Below are 10,727 nucleotides of genomic sequence, written 5' to 3' on the forward strand. Positions count from 1 at the left end.
TTATTTATGTTATTTTTATTTCTCTTTTTTTTTTTTTAGACTGTTTTTTTGTTTTATAGACTCGTTTTTTATTTTATGGACTGACATTTTGTTTTAATGTAAATAATTTTTAACTTTTTTATTTTTATTTATTTTTCTGTATTTATTTTAATTTATTCATTTTATTGTAATTTTTATTTTATAGACTCATTTTTTATTTTATGGACTGATTTTTTATTTTAATGTATATAATTTTTAACTTTTTGATTTTTATTCTTATTTATTTTTCTTTATCTCTTTTAATTTATTTACCTTATTTTTATTTATTGTATTACACTTTTCTATTTTATGGACTGATATTTTATTTTAATTAATATAATTTGTAACTTTTTAAATTTTTATTTCTTTTTCTGTATCTATCTTAATTTATTTATTTTATTCTTATTTATTTTATTGTAATTTTTTATTTTATAGACTGATGTTTTATTTTAGAGACTGATTTTTTACGATCCCCCCCGCCCCCCCCCCCCGGGGGTAGGGGGGCGCCTGGTCCAGCCGCCCGGCTCCGGAGCACTCAGCGGCGGGAAGGTCTACCCGGCTCCGCGGCAGCAGCCACCCTGATCCGGGCTCGGCGGCGGTTCCCTGGTGCAGCAGTCTCGGCTGCGCGGAGCGGCTTACAGGTCTCCCCGGCTCCGGGGCGGCTAGGGGGGCGCCAGACCCCCCGGGCCCGGGGGCGGCAGGCGGCCGCCAGGTCTACCCGGCTCCGCGGCGGCAGGCGGCCGCCAGGTCTACCCGGCTCCGCGGCGGCAGGCGGCCGGCAGGTCTACCCGGCTCCGCGGCGGCAGGCGGCCGCCAGGTCTACCCGGCTCCGCGGCGGCAGGCGGCCGCCAGGTCTCCCCGGCCCCGGGCGGCAGCCGACCGCCAGGTCTGCCCGGCTCCGGGGCGGGACTTTTGAAAAAAGACATTTCTATTAAACTTTTAATTAACTGAGTTTTTAAATATAAATTTTTCTTTAACTGATTTAAATGTGTCACCATCTAATTAACTGGTTTAAATTTTTAATTAAGTGAGATAGCAGACTTTTTTTTTTTTAATCGGCTTTTTCTTGTTTTCTAGACCGATATTTTATTTTAATTTATTTATTTTTTAACTTATTTATTTTAAAAATGTGTTCTTTAATTTATTAATTTTAATTTATTGATGTTATTTTTATTTCTATTATTTTAATTTTTTATTTTTTAGACTCTGCTTTTGTTTTAGAGAATCACTTTTTATTTTATGGACTGATTTTTTATTTTAATGTGTTTATTTTTTAACGTCTTTATTTTTTATTTTTATTTATTTTTCTGTATTTATTTTAATTTATTTATTTTGCTTGTATTTATTTTTTTGTAATTTTTTATTTTATCGACTGATTTTTTATTTTATAGACGCATTTTTTGTTTTATGGACTGAGTTTTTATTTTAAGGTATATAATTTTTAACTTTTTGATTTTTATTTTTATTTATTTTTCTGTATCTATTTTAATTTATTTCTTTTATTTTTATTTAGTTTATGGTAATTTTTTATTTTATAGACTGATGTTTTATTTGAGAGACTGATTTTTTACCATCCCGCCCCCCCCCCCGCCGCCGTCGCCGGCCGGGGTAAGCGGGGCGCCCGGTCCAGCCGCCCGGCTCCGGAGTACGCAGCGGCGGCAAGGTCTACCCGGCTCCGGGGCGGGAGGCGGCCGCCAGGTCTCCCCGGTTCCGGGGCGGGAGGCGGCCGCCAGGTCTCCCCGGCTCCGCAGCGGCAGGCGGCCGCCAGGTCTACCCGGTTCCGGGACGGCAGGCGGCCGCCAGGTCTACCCGGCTCCGGGGCGGCAGGCGGCCGCCAGGTCTACTCGGCTCCGCGGCGGGAGGCGGCCGCCAGGTCTCCCCGGCTCCGCAGCGGCAGGCGGCCGCCAGGTCTACCCGGCTCCGGGGCGGCAGGCGGCCGCCAGGTCTACCCGGCTCCGGGGCGGCAGGCGGCCGCCAGGTCTCCCCGGCTCCGCGGCGGCAGGCGGCCGGCAGGTCTACCCGGCTCCGGGGCGGGAGGCGGCCGCCAGGGCTACCCGGCTCCGCGGCGGCAGGCGGCCGCCAGGTCTACCCGGCTCCGGGGCGGGAGGCGGCCGCCAGGGCTACCCGGCTCCGGGGCGGCAGGCGGCCGCCAGGTCTACCCGGCTCCGGGGCGGCAGGCGGCCGCCAGGGCTACCCGGCTCCGCGGCGGCAGGCGGCCGCCAGGTCTACCCGGCTCCGGGGCGGCAGGCGGCCGGCAGGTCTACCCGGCTCCGCGGCGGGAGGCGGCCGCCAGGTCTCCCCGGCTCCGGGGTGGCAGGCGGCCGCCAGGTCTCCCCGGCTCCGGCGGGACTTTTGAAAGGAAACATTTCTATTAAACTTTTAATTAGCTGAGTTTTTAAATATAAATTTTTCTTTAACTGATTTAAATGTGTCACCGTCTAATTAAATGATTTAAATTTTTAATTCACTGATTTAGCAGACTGGTTTTTTATTTTATCGGCTCTTTTCTTGTTTTATAGACTGATATTTTATTTTAATTTATTTATTTTTGAATTATTTATTTTTAACGTTTGTTTTTTTATTTGTTAATTTTAATTTATTTATGTTATTTTTATTTCTATTGTTTTAATTTTTTATTTTTTAGACTTATTTTTTTTAATAGACTAATTTTTTATTTTATGGCCTGATTTTTTATTTTAATGTATTTATTTTTTAACTTTTTTTTTAAAATGTTTTTTTATGTATTTATTTTAATCGTTTTATTTTATTTGTATTTATGTTATTGTAATTCGTTATTTTATAGACTGGTTATTTTTTTTTTAGAGAGTGATTTTTTAGGTTCCACCCCCCCTCCGTTCCCCCCCCGGGGTAAGCGGGCCGCCCGCTCCAGCCGCCCGGCTCCGGAGCACGCAGCGGCCGGAAGGTCTACCCGGCTCCGGGGCGGCAGGCGGCCGCCAGGTCTACCCGGCTCCGGGGCGGGAGGCGGCCGCCAGGTCTACCCGGCTCCGGGGCGGCAGGCGGCCGCCAGGTCTACCCGGTTCCGGGACGGCAGGCGGCCGCCAGGTCTACCCGGCTCCGGGGCGGCAGGCGGCCGCCAGGTCTACTCGGCTCCGCGGCGGCAGGCGGCCGGCAGGTCTACCCGGCTCCGGGGCGGGAGGCGGCCGCCAGGTCTACCCGGCTCCGGGGCGGCAGGCGGCCGCCAGGTCTACCCGGCTCCGGGGCGGCAGGCGGCCGCCAGGGCTACCCGGCTCCGGGGCGGCAGGCGGCCGCCAGGTCTACACGGCTCCGCGGCGGCAGGCGGCCGGCAGGTCTACCCGGCTCCGCGGCGGCAGGCGGCCGCCAGGTCTCCCCGGCTCCGGGGTGGCAGGCGGCCGCCAGGTCTCCCCGGCTCCGGCGGGACTTTTGAAAGGAAACATTTCTATTAAACTTTTAATTAGCTGAGTTTTTAAATATAAATTTTTCTTTAACTGATTTAAATGTGTCACCGTCTAATTAAATGATTTAAATTTTTAATTCACTGATTTAGCAGACTGGTTTTTTATTTTATCGGCTCTTTTCTTGTTTTATAGACTGATATTTTATTTTAATTTATTTATTTTTGAATTATTTATTTTTAACGTTTGTTTTTTTATTTGTTAATTTTAATTTATTTATGTTATTTTTATTTCTATTGTTTTAATTTTTTATTTTTTAGACTTATTTTTTTTTATAGACTAATTTTTTATTTTATGGCCTGATTTTTTATTTTAATGTATTTATTTTTTAACTTTTTTTTAAAATGTGTTTTGATGTATTTATTTTAATCGTTTTATTTTATTTGTATTTATGTTATTGTAATTCGTTATTTTATAGACTGGTTATTTTTTTTTTAGAGAGTGATTTTTTAGGTTCCACCCCCCCTCCGTTCCCCCCCCGGGGTAAGCGGGCCGCCCGCTCCAGCCGCCCGGCTCCGGAGCACGCAGCGGCCGGAAGGTCTCCCCGGCGCGGGGGCGGCGGGCGCCCGCCAGGTCTACCCGGCTCCGGGGCGGCGGGCGGCCGCCAGGTCTACCCGGCTCCGGGGCGGCAGGCGGCCGCCAGGTCTACCCGGTTCCGGGACGGCAGGCGGCCGCCAGGTCTACCCGGCTCCGGGGCGGCAGGCGGCCGCCAGGTCTACTCGGCTCCGCGGCGGGAGGCGGCCGGCAGGTCTACCCGGCTCCGGGGCGGGAGGCGGCCGCCAGGTCTACCCGGCTCCGGGGCGGGAGGCGGCCGCCAGGTCTACCCGGCTCCGGGGCGGCAGGCGGCCGCCAGGGCTACCCGGCTCCGGGGCGGCAGGCGGCCGCCAGGTCTACCCGGCTCCGCGGCGGCAGGCGGCCGCCAGGTCTACCCGGCTCCGCGGCGGCAGGCGGCCGGCAGGTCTCCCCGGCTCCGGGGTGGCAGGCGGCCGCCAGGTCTCCCCGGCTCCGGCGGTACTTTTGAAAGAAAACATTTCTATTAAACTTTTAATTAGCTGAGTTTTTAAATATAAATTTTTTTTTAACTGATTTAAATGTATCACCGTCTAATTAAATGATTTAAATTTTTAATTCACTGATTTAGCAGAGTGTTTTTTTATTTTATCGGCTCTTTTCTTGTTTTATAGACTGATATTTTTTTTTAATTTATTTATTTTTGAATTTTTTTTTTTAACGTTTGTTTTTTTATTTGTTAATTTTAATTTATTTATGTTATTTTTATTTCTATTGTTTTAATTTTTTATTTTTTAAACTTATTTTTTTTATAGACTAATTTTTTATTTTATGGCCTGATTTTTTATTTTAATGTATTTATTTTTTAACTTTTTTTTAAAATGTGTTTTGATGTATTTATTTTAATTGTTTTATTTTATTTGTATTTATGTTATTGTAATTCGTTATTTTATAGACTGGTTTTTTTTTTTAGAGAGTGATTTTTTAGGTTCCACCCCCCCTCCGTTCCCCCCCCGGGGTAAGCGGGCCGACCGCTCCAGCCGCCCGGCTCCGGAGCACGCAGCGGCCGGAAGGTCTACCCGGCTCCGGGGCGGCAGGCGGCCGGCAGGTCTACCCGGCTCCGGGGCGGGAGGCGGCCGGCAGGGCTACCCGGCTCCGCGGCGTCAGGCGGCCGCCAGGTCTACCCGGCTCCGCGGCGGCAGGCGGCCGCCAGGTCTACCCGGCTCCGGGGCGGGAGGCGGCCGCCAGGTCTACCCGGCTCCGGAGCACGCAGCGGCCGGAACGTCTACCCGGCTCCGGGGCGGCAGGCGGCCGGCAGGTCTACCCGGCTCCGGGGCGGGAGGCGGCCGCCAGGGCTACCCGGCTCCGCGGCGGCAGGCGGCCGCCAGGTCTACCCGGCTCCGGGGCGGGAGGCGGCCGCCAGGGCTACCCGGCTCCGGGGCGGCAGGCGGCCGCCAGGTCTACCCGGCTCCGTGGTCGGCCGCCAGGTCTACCCCCGTTCAGATGCCGGGGCTGCCGGCGGCAGTATCCGGAGACCGCGGGATGTCGCTGCCGGAGTGTCCGGCGGAACGGGCGGCCAGGTCTACCCGGCTCCGGCGGGACTTAGTCGCTTTCCCGGCGCTGAGAGGTAGACCTGTTGTCCCCGGCGCCTCCTCGGATCTTTCGAAGGGGTCGCTGTTCTGCGCTGCCTCCAGTTACGTCATCGTAGAAGTCGGCGTGATTGGCGCGTCTCCCCGCTGGCCAGAGGCGCCGCTCTTGGAAGTTGCCGGGGCCGCGGCCGTGCCGGTCCGTACTATAGGAGCGAGCGGTGACTCGTCTCCGGAAGGGCACTCGTGAGCGGCTGCTACCCCGGCGGCTCCGCCGTGTAAGTGGGGCACTCTGCGGCCGCTGTGGCGGTTTCCCCGGCAGTTCGGCTCGGCTTCTAGCTGCTCGGCACGGCCGTCCCCCGGCGCCTGCCCGACAAGTCAGCCAGGTGTGGCTGTGAGAAGCGGGAAAGCGGGCAGCCAGAGCCGCAGGCAGGCTCTGGCGTTAGGTGCCGAGTGGCGCGAGGCGTATAAGCCGGCTGCCGCGGGGCAGGGCAAAGACTGGCGGCCGGCGGCGGTCACCAGCACTCGAACGCTGGAAGAGCGGGGGAGCCGAGCCTGCCGCGGCTTTCCCCGGCTCCCGAAAGCCCGATGACGGCAAGGGCAGCTACAGGCTTGGCGAGCGGGGCAGAGAGGCCCGCGAATGTCCTGAGGGCAGCTGGCTGACGGCAGCGGGCGAGGTGGCGTCACCTCGTCCTTTCTTCTCCGGCCCTAAGCCGGAGCCCGCCAAGCGGGCAGAAAGCGGCGGCTGGTCGCGGTGGCCGGCAGCCGAACGCAGACGGCCGGGGGGGGTTTTGAGCCTGCCGCGGCTCCTCCCCGGCCCCCGAGGGGCCCCATGACGGTGCAGGCGAGGCGGCGGCGCCTCGGCCTCCTTTTTTTGCCGGCATAAGCCATACGCGGGCGGCCCGTGGTGTCTGGCCTGCCCTGGCTTCCCCGGTTGCCGGAGGGCCCGCCGGAAAGGTCTGCACGGGGACGGGCGAGGCGGCGCCTCGTCCTCTGTTTTTCTCCGGCCCTGCTGGAGCCCGCCAAGCGGGCAGAGAGCGGCGGCCGGTCGCGGTGGCCGGCAGCCGAATGCAGACGGCCGGGGGGGGTTTTGAGCCTGCCGCGGCTTCCCCCCCGGCCCCCGAGCGCCCCATGACGGTGCAGGTGAGGCGGCGGCGCCTCGGCCTCCTTTTTGCCGGCACGAGCCATACGCGGGCGGCCCGTGGTGTCTGGCCTGCCCCGGCGGCTTCCCCGGTTGCTGGAGGGCTCGGTGGAAAAGGTCTGCACGGAGACGGGCGAGGCGGCAGCGCCTCGTCCTTCGTTGCTCTCCGGCCCTAAGCTGGAGCCCGCGAAGCGGGCAGAGAGCGGTGGCCGGTCCCAGTTGGGCGGCCACGTTGGGGGGCCGGGGGGGGAGGGGCTTTAGCGGCTTTCCCCGGCCCCGGCTAGCGGGGCTTGACCCCGGTGAGGCGCGGTGCCTCGTGTTTCTGTATATTTTTTTTTTTCCCCGCGGGGTGAGCGGCTTCCCCGCGGGGCGGGCAAAGCCCGGGGGCCGGTGGCGGCCACCGGCACTCTCGAACGCTTGACGGAGCTGGGGGAGTGGGGCCTGCCGCGGCCTTCCCCCGGTCCCGTCGACCTCGCTCAAGGGAATCGTTGTTCGGAGCGGGTGGCTGGCGGCACCTCCCGCTCCCCCTCCTCCCCCGCCTTTGACTGATCCAGACCCGCAGGCAGCGCCCGCTGAGGCGTCCACGAGCGCGTCGCAGAGGCTTCACGGCGGGCCGGCTCTGCCGGTGTTCAGGCCGCGTTGCACCCCTGGCGGACGTGGCTCGCTCGCTCGCACGCAGCCGGCCCCGTCTGCCGCCCACCCTCGGGTGGCGGCGGGCGCGCGCGGCTGTCGTTGTCCCAGCAGCTTGGCCGTGGGGCCTCCGCTTCTTTTCCTTCTCCTCCTATCTTTCCTTCCTGATCGATGAGGCATTCGGGGCGCGTCGGAGAGGCTTCACGGCGGGCCGGCTCTGCCGGTGTTCAGGTCGCGTTGCACCTCTCCGCCGACGTTGCCCCCTCGCTCGCACGCAGGGCCCCGCGTCTGCCGTCGGCCCCCCCCGCTGGCGACGGGCGTGCGTGGCTATCGTTGTCCCAGGATGTGGAGGGCTTCCAGGCTCTCAGGGCTCGGGCCGGTCCCGCCAAGCCGGAGGGTAGAAGGGACCCGGTGCCGGCAGGAAGCGAGGCGGCGGCGCCTCGGCCTCCTGTTTCCCCCGGGGTAAGAGGGGCCCCGCGGGGCGGGCAAAGCCCGGTGGCCGGTGGCGGCGGCCGGTGCTCTCGAACGCCTGAGGGAGCGGGGGGAGTCGGGCCTGCCGCGGCCTTCCCCCGGTCCCGTCGACTTGGCTGAAGGGAATCGTTGTCCGGAGCGGGCGGCCGGCGGCACCGCCCGCTCTCCAGACCCGCAGGCAGCGCCCGCTGAGGCGTCCCCGAGCGCGTCGGAGAGGCTCCACGGCATGCCGGCGCTGCCGGTGTACGGGCCGTTTGGAGCACTTCTCGCGGACGTGGCTCGCTCGCTCGCACGCAGGGCCCCGCGTCTGCCGCCCACCCTCGGGTGGCGGCGGGCGCGCGCGGCTGTCGTTGTCCCAGCAGCTTGGCCGTGGGGCCTCCGCTTCTTTTCCTTCTCCTCCTATCTTTCCTTCCTGATCGATGAGGCATTCGGGGCGCGTCGGAGAGGCTTCACGGCGGGCCGGCTCTGCCGGTGTTCAGGTCGCGTTGCACCTCTCCGCCGACGTTGCCCCCTCGCTCGCACGCAGGGCCCCGCGTCTGCCGTCGGCCCCCCCGGCTGGCGACGGGCGTGCGTGGCTATCGTTGTCCCAGGATGTGGAGGGCTTCCAGGCTCTCAGGGCTCGGGCCGGTCCCGCCAAGCCGGAGGGTAGAAGGGACCCGGTGCCGGCAGGAAGCGAGGCGGCGGCGCCTCGGCCTCCTGTTTCCCCCGGGGTAAGAGGGGCCCCGCGGGGCGGGCAAAGCCCGGTGGCCGGTGGCGGCGGCCGGTGCTCTCGAACGCCTGAGGGAGCGGGGGGAGTCGGGCCTGCCGCGGCCTTCCCCCGGTCCCGTCGACTTGGCTGAAGGGAATCGTTGTCCGGAGCGGGCGGCCGGCGGCACCGCCCGCTCTCCAGACCCGCAGGCAGCGCCCGCTGAGGCGTCCCCGAGCGCGTCGGAGAGGCTCCACGGCATGCCGGCGCTGCCGGTGTACGGGCCGTTTGGAGCACTTCTCGCGGACGTGGCTCGCTCGCTCGCACGCAGGGCCCCGCGTCTGCCGCCCACCCTCGGGTGGCGGCGGGCGCGCGCGGCTGTCGTTGTCCCAGCAGCTTGGCCGTGGGGCCTCCGCTTCTTTTCCTTCTCCTCCTATCTTTCCTTCCTGATCGATGAGGCATTCGGGGCGCGTCGGAGAGGCTTCACGGCGGGCCGGCTCTGCCGGTGTTCAGGTCGCGTTGCACCTCTCCGCCGACGTTGCCCCCTCGCTCGCACGCAGGGCCCCGCGTCTGCCGTCGGCCCCCCCGGCTGGCGACGGGCGTGCGTGGCTATCGTTGTCCCAGGATGTGGAGGGCTTCCAGGCTCTCAGGGCTCGGGCCGGTCCCGCCAAGCCGGAGGGTAGAAGGGACCCGGTGCCGGCAGGAAGCGAGGCGGCGGCCTCGGCCTCCTGTTTCCCCGGGGTAAGAGGGGCCCCGCGGGCGGGCAAAGCCCGGTGGCCGGTGGCGGCGGCCGGTGCTGTCGAAGGGGTAAGAGAATACTAGGGAGTCGGGCCTGCCGCGGCCTTCCCCCGGTCCCGTCGACTTGGCTGAAGGGAATCGTTGTCCGGAGCGGGCGGCCGGCGGCACCGCCCGCTCTCCAGACCCGCAGGCAGCGCCCGCTGAGGCGTCCCCGAGCGCGTCGGAGAGGCTCCACGGCATGCCGGCGCTGCCGGTGTACGGGCCGTTTGGAGCACTTCTCGCGGACGTGGCTCGCTCGCTCGCACGCAGGGCCCCGCGTCTGCCGCCCACCCTCGGGTGGCGGCGGGCGCGCGCGGCTGTCGTTGTCCCAGCAGCTTGGCCGTGGGGCCTCCGCTTCTTTTCCTTCTCCTCCTATCTTTCCTTCCTGATCGATGAGGCATTCGGGGCGCGTCGGAGAGGCTTCACGGCGGGCCGGCTCTGCCGGTGTTCAGGTCGCGTTGCACCTCTCCGCCGACGTTGCCCCCTCGCTCGCACGCAGGGCCCCGCGTCTGCCGTCGGCCCCCCCGGCTGGCGACGGGCGTGCGTGGCTATCGTTGTCCCAGGATGTGGAGGGCTTCCAGGCTCTCAGGGCTCGGGCCGGTCCCGCCAAGCCGGAGGGTAGAAGGGACCCGGTGCCGGCAGGAAGCGAGGCGGCGGCGCCTCGGCCTCCTGTTTCCCCCGGGGTAAGAGGGGCCCCGCGGGGCGGGCAAAGCCCGGTGGCCGGTGGCGGCGGCCGGTGCTCTCGAACGCCTGAGGGAGCGGGGGGGAGTCGGGCCTGCCGCGGCCTTCCCCCGGTCCCGTCGACTTGGCTGAAGGGAATCGTTGTCCGGAGCGGGCGGCCGGCGGCACCGCCCGCTCTCCAGACCCGCAGGCAGCGCCCGCTGAGGCGTCCCCGAGCGCGTCGGAGAGGCTCCACGGCATGCCGGCGCTGCCGGTGTACGGGCCGTTTGGAGCACTTCTCGCGGACGTGGCTCGCTCGCTCGCACGCAGGGCCCCGCGTCTGCCGCCCACCCTCGGGTGGCGGCGGGCGCGCGCGGCTGTCGTTGTCCCAGCAGCTTGGCCGTGGGGCCTCCGCTTCTTTTCCTTCTCCTCCTATCTTTCCTTCCTGATCGATGAGGCCTTTCGGGTCGCGTCGGAAAGGGCCCCAGGCGGGCCGGCTCTTCCGTGCTCCCCGTAATAGGGAGCCACGGCGGTGTCCGGTGTTCAGGCAGGGCGGTCTCCTTTCCAATTCGCTTCCCGTCGCGTTTGAGGTGTTGTCCTTCTCCCCCGAGCGAAGGGGGGCCGTGCCGATGGCGGTGATGTCAGTGGCGGGGCGCGTGCCTCGCCGCGTCTCCCCATTCCCCCCCCGCTCGGCCGGGTTCCTCGGGCTTCCTTACCGAACCGGGCTGTGTGACGGCCGCGTGGCCCCGCGAGCCCTCAGGTGTCCTGCAGCACGCGAGGCGCCGGTGCCGGCCTCGGTCCGGGTGCCCGCGGGT

This window comes from Ciconia boyciana, unplaced genomic scaffold, assembly GCF_034638445.1.
Source record: "Ciconia boyciana unplaced genomic scaffold, ASM3463844v1 HiC_scaffold_46, whole genome shotgun sequence".
In the NCBI taxonomy this organism is placed as follows: domain Eukaryota; kingdom Metazoa; phylum Chordata; class Aves; order Ciconiiformes; family Ciconiidae; genus Ciconia; species Ciconia boyciana.